Genomic DNA, 11,094 nt, shown 5'->3' with positions numbered 1-11,094 from the left:
TGTTCCCATGGGAAAAGAACATTGCTTGCACACAAGGATGTTTCTCTGATTCCTCAAAAGGAACAGACCCTGGGACAAAACGGATTCTAAGTTGATAAGGAAGTTCCCCAAAACAAAGTCTTAGCTGCAGTAAATAAGCCAAGGAAAAGGTTATCTCGCCCTGCGCCTGCGCACTGTATAGTCTCTGAATCGTAGTGCTTGGCAGCTTGCCCTGTAGGTTGTTGTGCAAGGGATATAAAATAAAGCAGCTGTAAGAAGCAAGTGTTAAAATATAAAGATTTAAACCACTCTGCAGTGTTGGTGTTTCATTTCGTCGCCGGCATCTGGCGCCCAACGTGGGGCACGACGGAACCGAAAGGGTAAGCACCCCGGGGCAAAAGGCTAAAAGGGGGACTTTCGGAAAATAGAAAAAAAGAGAAAAGAATAAAAATCCGAAAGGGTAAACACCCCGGAGCAAAAGGCTAAAAGGGGGACTTTCGAGAAAAAGAGAAAAGAATAAAAATCCGAAAGGGAGAACACCCCGGAGCAAAACGCTGAAAGGGGGACTTTCGAGAAAAAGAGAAAAGAATCAAAATCCGAAAGGGTAAACACCCCGGAGCAAAAAGCTGAAAGGGGGACTTTCGAAAAAAAGAGAAAAAAAAAAAAATCAGAAAGGGAGAACACCCCGGAGCAAAACGCTGAAAGGGGGACTTTCGAAAAAATATGAAAAAAAAAAAAAAGAACAGAAAAAAGAAAAAAGAAAAAGAAGAAACTATGGGGAATTCCCCATCTTTAAAGTCACAAATATATGGAGCTGGTTAAGGGGCTCCTGCATTCTATAGGAATTAAAACGTCTACTCGCCGCTTGAGTGAGTCATTCTGTCTTATAGAGCAGCATTGTTATTGGTTTCAATATCAAACAGAAGTACAGCTAAATTTGAAAAAATGGAAAGTAATGCAGAAAGAGTTAAGAAGGCAGCATCAAAAAGGAAACGTGATTCCTTTAAGGCTGTGGACTCTATGTAGCGCTATAATGCAGGCTTTAAAATTAATGGGTGCTGATAGTGAGGCCGCCTCATGTTATCTTGAGGAGGGGGCTTCACCTCGGCCTCCGCCCAAACCTCCGGATGATAGTACAGATTCATCCACTGAGCCAGATAGAGATGTGAGTTCTGGGGAAGATTCAGATTCTGTAGAGGCAATGACTGCTGCCTTTTAAAAGGTTTTATTAAATAAAAAACAAACTTCCAAGGCTGTTAACCCTTCTGCACCACCTTACGCATCCCTATTTCTGGTAGCTGCCGACAAGGCTGAGGTAGGAAAAAAAAAGTCAATGGTTTTGAAAGTACGGGAAAAAGTATATTTTGGGAAATGCTTATTAATGACTCTTGTCCTTTAATGTCACTGATTATTGAAGATAAACAGTTTAAAGGATTAGTGGATACAGGAGCAGATGTTTCGGTTATTTCTCTCCAGCAGTGGCCTAATGACTAGAAAAAAGAAAAAATTCCTCTTGTTTTAACAGGCTTAGGATCAATAGCAGATGTGTGGAGAAGCGCTCAACCTTTGTCATGCCAATTGTCTAATGGAAAGAAAGTATCTATTTCTTTTTACATTGTTAATATACCTATTAATATCTGGGGAAGAAATCTTTTATTTTCTTTAGGAACAACGCTCACCATCTCGACGGAAAACTTGTAGCCACTGCTCAGATTCCTCGAGCTCTCCCATTGAAATGGTTAACTGATGTCCCTAAATGGGTTGAGCAGTGGCCGCTTCTAAAAGTGAAGCTCGAGGCTTTAGAACAATTAGTAAAAGAACAGCTTCAATCTGGCCATATTGAACCTTCTACGTCTCCTTGGAATTCTCCTGTTTTTGTCATTAAGAAAAAATGTGGTAAATGGAAAATGTTGACTGATTTAAGGAAAGTTAACAAATGTGCAAAGAACCTATGGGAGCTTTGCAATTAGGTCTCCCTTCTCCTGCTTTGATTCCACAGGATTGGTCTTTGATGGTTTTAGATTTGAAGGATTGTTTTTTTAATATTCCTTTGCAAATAAAAGATAGAAATAAATTTGCTTTTACTATTCCAGTGTATAATAATGGGCAGCCCGTAAAACGTTATCAATGGACAGTGTTGCCTCAAGGAATGATTAATAGCCCTACACTTTGTCAGGAGTTTGTTAATCGTGCTCTTATTACTGTGAGACAACAATTTTCTAATTGTCTTCTCTATCATTATATAGATGATCTTCTATTGGCAGCTCCTAGTAAAGAGGAACGAGATAAATTTTTTATTCATGTAAAGAAAGCTTTAAGTGATTTTAATCTTCAAATTGCTCCTGAAAAAATTCAAACTGAATTTCCTATTTCATATTTAAGTGCTATTTTAGAACGACAAAGAATAAAACCTCAAAAAGTCCAAATTAGACGAGATAATTTGAAAACTCTTAATAATTTTCAGAAGCTTTTAGGTGATATTAACTGGTTACGTCCCATGTTAGGGATTCCTACACATCAATTGCGTCATTTATTTTCTACTTTAGAGGGTGATACTGCTCTTAACAGCCCTCGATCTCTTACTTCTCAAGCAAAAGAGGAATTACACTTTATAGAGCAACGGTTGAATGAAGGGTTTCTTACTTATCTACAACAGGATCAACCTATATATTTCATAGTGTTCCATACTCCTTATTCTCCTACTGGAGTTATGGCTCAATCTGCAGGGTTGATTGAGTGGGTATTTTTACCCAATAACTATACAAAAAAGCTTACTACTTATATGGATAAAATTGCTTTCCTTATTTTAAAAGGTCGAGGCCATATTACTCAGTTAATTAGAAGTGACCCTCAAACAATTATTACTCAACTTACTTCCACCCAAATTTCTAATTGCTTACAGTTTAATGAAAATTGGCAGATAGCTCTTGCATCTTATTCAGGGACTTTTTCTAATCAATATCCTCAATCTAAAATGATAGATTTTCTTCGACATACATCAATGGTTTGTAAATCTCCTATATCTAATATTCCAGTTGAAGAAAAAACTATTTTTACAGATGCCAATAAAAATACTGCTGGCTATTGGACTGATACTACTTCTAAAGTTGTTCCACATTCCTTTTCTTCTGTGCAGCCTGCTGAACTTTGGGCCATTTGTTTGGCATTACAGGATTTTTGTGATATTCCTATTAATATTGTTTCTGATTCTAAATATGCAGTCTTTTCATGTATTTATCTTCCTGAAGCCACTCTACTGGTAACTTTAAAAACTAATATTGATAAATTATTTTTTCAGGTTCAACAATTATTAATTAGGCGAACTAACCCTGTCTTTTTTACTCATATTCGAGCTCATTCTTCTCTCCCCGGACCATTATCTCAAGGAAATGCAAATATAGATGCCTTACTTTATCCTTTACAGTCTGCAACACAAGAACATTGCTTACATCATACTAATTCTAAAGGGTTACAAAAAACTTATTAACACGAAAACAAGCTCAACGCATTGTTCGTTCTTGTTCCATATGTGCACCGATTATTTTGCCCTTTGCCCCTCCTGGAGTAAATCCCAGAGGATTACAATCTAACCAAATCTGGCAAATGGATATTGTTTTTATTTCTTCATTTGGTAAACAGAAATATGTTCATCATACTATAGATACTTATTCTCATTTTCAATGGACTACAGCTTTAAGTTCAGAAAAGGCAGATTCTGCTATTACTCATTTACTATTTTGTTTTGCTATTATGGGCATACCTATAGAATTAAAAACTGATAATGCTCCCGCATATCAATCCTCTAAATTATCTCAATTTTTAGAACAATATCATATTAAGCACACTTTTGGTATTCCTTATAATAATCAAGGACAAGCTATAATTGAAAGAGCTAATCGGAGTCTTCAAAAATACATTGAAAAAATAAAACGGGGAAAAAGGTGTGATATCACCAAGGGATGTATTAAATAAAACACTATTAACTCTTAACTTTTTAAATGTCTGGGAAAAAAGTAAGATTACTCCAGCAGAACAGCATTTTGGCAATTCAGAAAAGAAGACAAAAAGCTTTGAACATTTCCAGGTATGGTATAAGGATGAGATAAAGGGATGGATTCCAGCAGTACTTCACTTCTTGGGGCGAGGGTATGCTTTTATTTCTGTGAATAATTCCAGGATCTGGGTTCCATTGAGATTGGTGAAGTTGCAGGATGAGCGACCCAATCGTGCGCCAGTTTCAGGAATGTCAATGCAGAGGACTTTCACCTTTGCGACAAGAGAGGCAAGTCCACCGACATGGGGACAGTTGAAAAAGCTGACTCAAGAAGCTGAGAAAACATTGCAGGGATCATGACCCTCGTCTAGTTATGAATTTCTGATTGTAACTTGACTCAATGTATAAATCGTTCCTGGTGGGAAAATGTTGAAGACAAGATGGTCCACTCCAGTAATCGCTCTTCGGTCACTGTGGAAGCACGGGCTGGCTCTGGTTGCCTGCGAGTCTCACTTGGCCATGGTCGGGCTCTTTTGCTGCTGCTCTTCTTGTGAACGCTGTGCACGCTCTTCTCCATCGATCCCCAAGAATGCTTGGCGTCGTCATCGCATCAGTTCTCGCCGTGGCTTCAGTAACAGCAACAGCAACTGTAGAGGTCTTGCTTTGCATCAAGGCATACAGACTGCTGATTTTGTCAGAGAGTGGCATAAAGATGCTCATTTATTGTGGCAACAACAGCATGATTTAGACGCTCAATTGGCTACTGATGTATTAAATTTACAACACACTGTTTCCTGGTTAGGAGATCAAGTGACTGTGTTAGCTACAAAGAGTGTGTTAAAATGTGATTGGAACTCATCTCACCTATGTGTAACCCCTGTTCCCTTTAATATGAGTGAGGGTTGGGAAAAGGCGAAAAGGTCTTTAGTGAGACACCAGAATTCAACTGTTAAAATTATGGAATTAGAACAAACTATATTGTCAACTTTTAGTAAGACGCTGCCTGATATTCTTGGTTCTGATATACTGAAAAGTCTTCAAAAAAGATTAGATAACCTTAATCCTTTAGGGCATATATCTACATTGTTAACAACATCCTTTGTAAATACTTTGTTAATTGTTGCTTTATGTTTTATTGCTTTTATAGTCTACCGGCGCTGGCAAAAAGGAAAACAATTAAAAAAAAAAGCTTTGCGTATTCAAGCGCTTATTCAGCATCTACAAGAAAAGAAAGGGGGAGATGTAGGGAACTAGGTTTAAGGAAGGTTGAGAAGTGCTTGCAAACGAGACTCTCAACCAGGGCTGAACATTCTTGCAAACGAGATGTTCAGCTAAGAATCCTGTTTGTTCCCATGGGAAAAGAACATTGCTTGCACACAAGGATGTTTCTCTGATTCCTCAAAAGGAACAGACCCTGGGACAAAACAGATTCTAAGTTGATAAGGAAGTTCCCCAAAACAAAGTCTTAGCTGCAGTAAATAAGTCAAGGTAAAGGTTATCTCGCCCTGCGCCTGCGCACTGTATAGTCTCTGAATCGCAGTGCTTGGCAGCTTGCCCTGTAGGTTGTTGTGCAAGGGATATAAAATAAAGCAGCTGTAAGAAGCAAGTGTTAAAATATAAAGATTTAAACCACTCTGCAGTGTTGGTGTTTCATTCCGTCGCCGGCACTGCTTGTTTAACTTATATGCAGAGAACATCATGAGAAACACTGGGCTGGATGAAGCACAAGCTGGAATCAAGATTGCCAGGAGAAATATCAATAACCTCAGATATGCAGATGACACCACTCTTATGGCAGAAAGCAAAGAGGAACTAAAGAGCCTCTTGATGAAAGTGAAAGAGGAGAGTGAAAAAGCTGGCTTTAAACTCAACATTCAGAAAACGAAGATCATGGCATCTGGTCCCATCACTGCATGGCGAATAGATAGGGAAACAGTGTCAGACTTTATTTTTTGGGGGGGCTCCAAAATCACTGCAGATGTTGACTGCAGCCATGAAATTAAAAGTCGTTTGCTTCTTGGAAGAAAAACTATGACCAACCTAGACAGCATATTAAAAAGCAGAGATATTTCTTTGCCAACAAAGGTCCATCTAGTCAAAGCTAGATGAGTCATGTATGGATGTGAGAGTTGGGACTATAAAGAAAGCTGAGAACTGAAGAATTGATGCTTTTGAACTGTGGTGTTGGAGAAGACTCTGGAGAGTCCCTTGGACTGCAAGGAGATCCAACCAGTCCATCCTAAAGGAAATCAGTCCTGAATATTCATTGGAAGGCCTGATACTGAAGCTGAAACTCCAATAGTTTGGCCACCTGATGTGAAGAACTGACTCATTGGAAAAGACCCTGATGCTGGGAAAGATTGAAGACAAGAGGAGAAGGGGATGACAGAGGATGAGATGGTTGGATGGCATCACTGACTCATGGACATGAGTTTGAGCAGGCTCCAGATGATGAAGGACAGGGAAGCCTGGAGTGCTGCAGTCCATGGGGCCACAAATAGTCACACACAACTGAGCAAGTGAACTGAACTGAATTGAAAGACCTAAAAGCAGATTTTGGTATGACTAGCAGATATGGCTAGATATTAAGGATGCATTAATGATTCTCAAACGGGCCACATAGGGTGTTCAGTTTTTATTCAGTATAACTCTGGTTTTTACTTGGCAGAGAAGAGCAGGGGAAATGAGTTCCCAAATCCCTTATCATGTCCACTGTCAAGGCACAGAAAATGCAAACACTGCTTGTCTCTTGATAACCCTTCTGCAGCCCTGCGGAAGTATTAAAGTAGGGCAGCTCTATCGGCCCTTTGACTGTTGACACTACTACTTAAGCTGTGAGTCACACTCTTGGGCCTCTGCTGTTGTGGACCCTGACTCCTTGGTCTTCACCCAGAGACTCTGGAGAGGAGGCAAGGTAGGTTTTGCTCCATCAAGGTCAGTGTAGTTGTGGGAATGTAGTGGTTTCCTCTCCTACTTCCTGCAGCTCAGTGCTCTGTGAAAGCACCACGGGGCCAACCCAGGCTTGTAAATGAGGCCAAGCAAACGAGACCTGGGTTCCTTCTTACCCAGGGCAGTGCTATTTTTGCAATTTTATGGAAGATATCAGTTTAAAAGTTTCAGTGCTGAAAAAATGTTTGAGAACCACCAGGCTGCTTTGGAACAGCATAGTTCAGTGGTTGAGATTATGGTTCTGGAGCTTGAAAACATGGGTTTAAGTTCATGGAGCAGGTAAATCCACCCTCTGAACCTTATACCTATTCTGGGTCCAGAATAGGAATCAGTGGTGGTTATTAAGCCTACTGTCTGGTTCTATTAATAGGTAAAGAGCTAGAGGGGAATCGAGCTAAGATTCAGGAGGAGAAGGGGAAATAACTCATGGTTTGTGAAAGACTTGGAGCCTGACTCCCCTGACAGGCCTGAAATACAGAAGGGTTTACTTGTGTTCTCTCTTCTAATGATAAACTCTCCTTTCATAATGTAAAAACAGGTCTAGAGAAGTTGTGACTTATACCAAGGTTAAATTAGAAATGTATATTCTATATTCTGTTTCTGTATGTATGTAGTGTTTAATGTTCTTCTGGAAGTCTCAAACTTTTTCTTATTCAAATAAAGAAAGCGCAGTTTTCTATATGTGAGGACCTGATATAAGCTTAGGGAAAAGCTGCGGTCTGGAATAAAGTGAAAGAAAGTGTTAAAACCGAGGAGGGGGTAGAGCTGAGGCCGACCAAATATAAAACTAATATTCAATATATATTCTATGTGTGTGTTGTGCTCAGTCACTCAGTTGTGTCCAACTCTTTTCAATCCCCTGGACTGTAGCCCACTAGGCTCCTCTGTCCATGGAACTTTTCAGGCAAGAATACTAGAGTCGGTTGCCATCTCCTGCTCCAGGGGATCTTCCTGACCCAGGGATCAAACACGCGCCTCTTGGGTCTTTCTGCACTGGCAGGCAGACTCTTTACCACTGCGTCGTCTGGGAAGTCCACATTAGATATAATAGATGGATTAGAAATGAAAGTCAGTATGCAATTTTTAACCCATTACATCAATAACAATGATATAACAGTACAGACTTTATTAAAAATATTTTTTTATATAGTAATTCTCAGAGCAATGGGAGCTAGGTCAATACAAACTTAACCTAAAAATAAAATGAAAACAACATCTCCCCCTTCTTTGTCATTCTGCACTGTCACAGTGAAAAATCTCAAGCACCAGCTCTCTTTGGCCACATCACACTTACACTGCAATACACAGAGAAGAGACTCGCTGGACAACAGGGTACAAGAGCCAATGGCATGTGCTCTAAAGGATGCTTCCAGAAGCCTTTAATTACAATACCTGGCCTTTTTCCACTCGAGTCTCTTCATGGGAATCACAGAGTTCACTAAGTTCAACATATACTAAGAACACAATATTAGATTCAGTCTGTTCCTAACAGAAGGGGAGAAAAGAGATGAGAGCAAACGTCCTCGGTTCAGAACTTCAACAGAGGAATAATAGAACGTGAGTCATTCAATCTACGAGGAGGGTGCCATGCCTCTGTGAAGTCCAAGGTCATTTCAGCTCCACAGCAGGAGAAACCGTTGTGAGTGCATTAAAAAATTGAGAGGGACCTGTGTCAAAATAAAGTCTCCTTACGGTCGGTTTCCCTGCCTGTTGAAGGGCTTTCCTATCTGCCCTTCAGTCTGAACCTAACAATCCAGACAAATGAAAGCTGAAATGCTCCTGCCAGCTGCTACCCTCTCTTAAGACGTTTATTTGATGCTTCCTCTTCCCCTCCTCTTGGAACAAAGTTGTTGGTATTTAGGCTTAAAATTAAGCCATGTAATGTTCTGACAGAACCTCCGATGGCAGGAAACTATGTTAGCATTTTGATAGAGTGAATCACTTGGCCACGGAGGTCCAATGTAGTGACCGTGGTGCCACCAACATGATGCTGGAAAACATGAGGGAAATCCAGGGCTTTTGAAAAAGGATTTTAAAAAAATCTTGTTTTTCCCAAGAGGTACAAACTGAAAAAAAAAAAAACAAGTTGGCACTTTTTTTTTTGCCTATAAAATTGAGAATCATCAAAGAACCTAAAGAAATAGTATAACAATATCTGATGTGCTGACAGTGTGAAAAAAACAGACACTTTCATGAACTGCTGTTGGGAATAAAGTCACCCTTTAAATGCAACTGTTTGGCAGAGAAATCTGGCAATAATGTATCAAAAGCTTTCAGAGGGCACAAAGTTTTAGTAGCAAGTCCAGTGAAACAATCAGAGATGTGCACAACCCTCTGTGAATAAGGATGTGTATCACAGCCTTATTAATGATTCAGAAATACTTTACTCAATCTAACTAATAATAACGGACCACTTGATAAATTAGTAAATATATGCACATGATACAATGCTTACCAGCCATTAAAACTGGCATTGCAAATCATTCTTCTAAAAATATTTTATTATTTTTTTCTTCCAGTTTTATTGAGATATAATTGACACACAGCATTGTATAAGCTTAGGGTGTACCACAGAATGATTTCACTTACATACATCATGAAGTAACAGTAAGTTTAGTGAATATTCATCATTTCAAATAGATATAAGATCAAAGAAAGAGAAAAAAAATTTTTTCTCGTGATAAGAACTCAGGATTTACTTTCTTAACACCTCTCATGTATAACAGCAGTGTCAATTATATTCAAAATGTTTTACATGACTAGTGTTTTTTTATTTTGTAACTGGAAGTCTGTACCTTTTCACCACCTTCATCCAGTTCCACCTTCCCTTTCTCCCCACCTCCCAACTCCCACCTCTGGTAACCACAACACTGACCTCTTTCTCTATGAGTTTGAAATTCTTCTTTTTGGTATGTGTGCAACTTCGGATTTTCTGAGGTAGGACATTTTAAACTTTAGGAACTAATGGCATTTTCCCAATAACTGTCCTAGAGGGAACTTCTGGGAATATCCATTTATTTGAATTTTATGTTGATAAATTAAAATGACCACGAACTGTAATACAAAAACAAAATCCCAAACCCACCTTCCCTGTTAACCTCTGGGCTCAAGTGTCTCAATGCCATAAAGTTTCAGAGTCAAGTCAGTTAAAAAAGTCATAGAGCCAGGACTCAAAATCACATATTTAAATAAGAAAATGAGTCCCTGGTGGCTCAGTAGCAAACCTCCAATGCAGGAGACATGAGTTTGATCCCTGAGTTGGGAAGATCCCTGGAGAAGGAAATGGCAATCCACTCTAGTATTTTTACCTGGGAAATCTCATGGACAGAGGAGGCTGGTGGGCCTCCAGGTCCCAAAGAGCTGGACATAACTTAGTGACTAAACAACAACAGTTACAAGTAAACTTCGTTTTAGGACACAGAGCCTGCCGGGGTCCAGCCCCGGTTGATCCAGGGAATTCGAAGCCGGGACGACTTTGGCGAGGAAAACTTATTTATTTATTAATATAAGATTAGATTAGGAAGAAATAGTGTAGTAGGAAAATTAAGTGGAGAAAGAGGGCTGAATAACTTGGATTACGTGGAAGACCAATAAAGTTCTGGACAAGGAATTTGCACCATCTACGTTGGGCCACTGGTGCTCGCCTGAATATCTAAGGGTGCCTCGCCTTAGGCTCCCCTTTGCAGCCCGGGTCTTCACAGCCAGGGCAAGTAAGTAGACTTGGCGAGCCTCCGTGCCCCAGATGGGAATTCAGTCTGAAATTAAAGAGGAGAGGGAGGGAAAGGGAGAAAAGGGACACACACACACACACACACACACACACACACACACACACACACACACACACACGGGGTCTTTCCTCTATTGTTCAGAAGGCCTTTTATACTTTTGATGGAGATCAATGGGTAACACAAAGTTATGCAGCGTTAGCATCCCAGATTCTTTTCAAAACCAGGCTTTTCTCTCTGCATACCTAGTTGTATACACAGATCTTAGGTAATTTACATCATCTTCCAGCCAAAAGGGCCAATTAACATTTTACAGCCTTTTTTCTGATAAGGGTTTGTCAACCAGAAGACTTATTTGTGTTGATCTTCCCAAAGTCTGGTGCCATTCTCAGAAAGCACTAAATAAAGTTACATTCTTACATAGTAAGGACACAAGAGGAGTGC

At 39.7% G+C, this 11,094-nt stretch overlaps 1 protein-coding gene across 1 annotated transcript in view; it reads left to right on the top strand.

The window, feature by feature from the left end:
* Window positions 281-11,094, top strand: part of CCR3 (C-C motif chemokine receptor 3) — a 40,181-nt gene continuing 29,367 nt past the window's right edge. The window contains 1 exon segment of the mRNA XM_018038409.1: window positions 281-359. The gene's annotated coding sequence lies outside the window, so the exon portion shown is untranslated.

This window comes from Capra hircus, chromosome 22 (assembly GCF_001704415.2).
Source record: "Capra hircus breed San Clemente chromosome 22, ASM170441v1, whole genome shotgun sequence".
Lineage (NCBI taxonomy): Eukaryota > Metazoa > Chordata > Mammalia > Artiodactyla > Bovidae > Capra > Capra hircus.
This window is presented reverse-complemented; position numbering and strand designations above follow the sequence as displayed.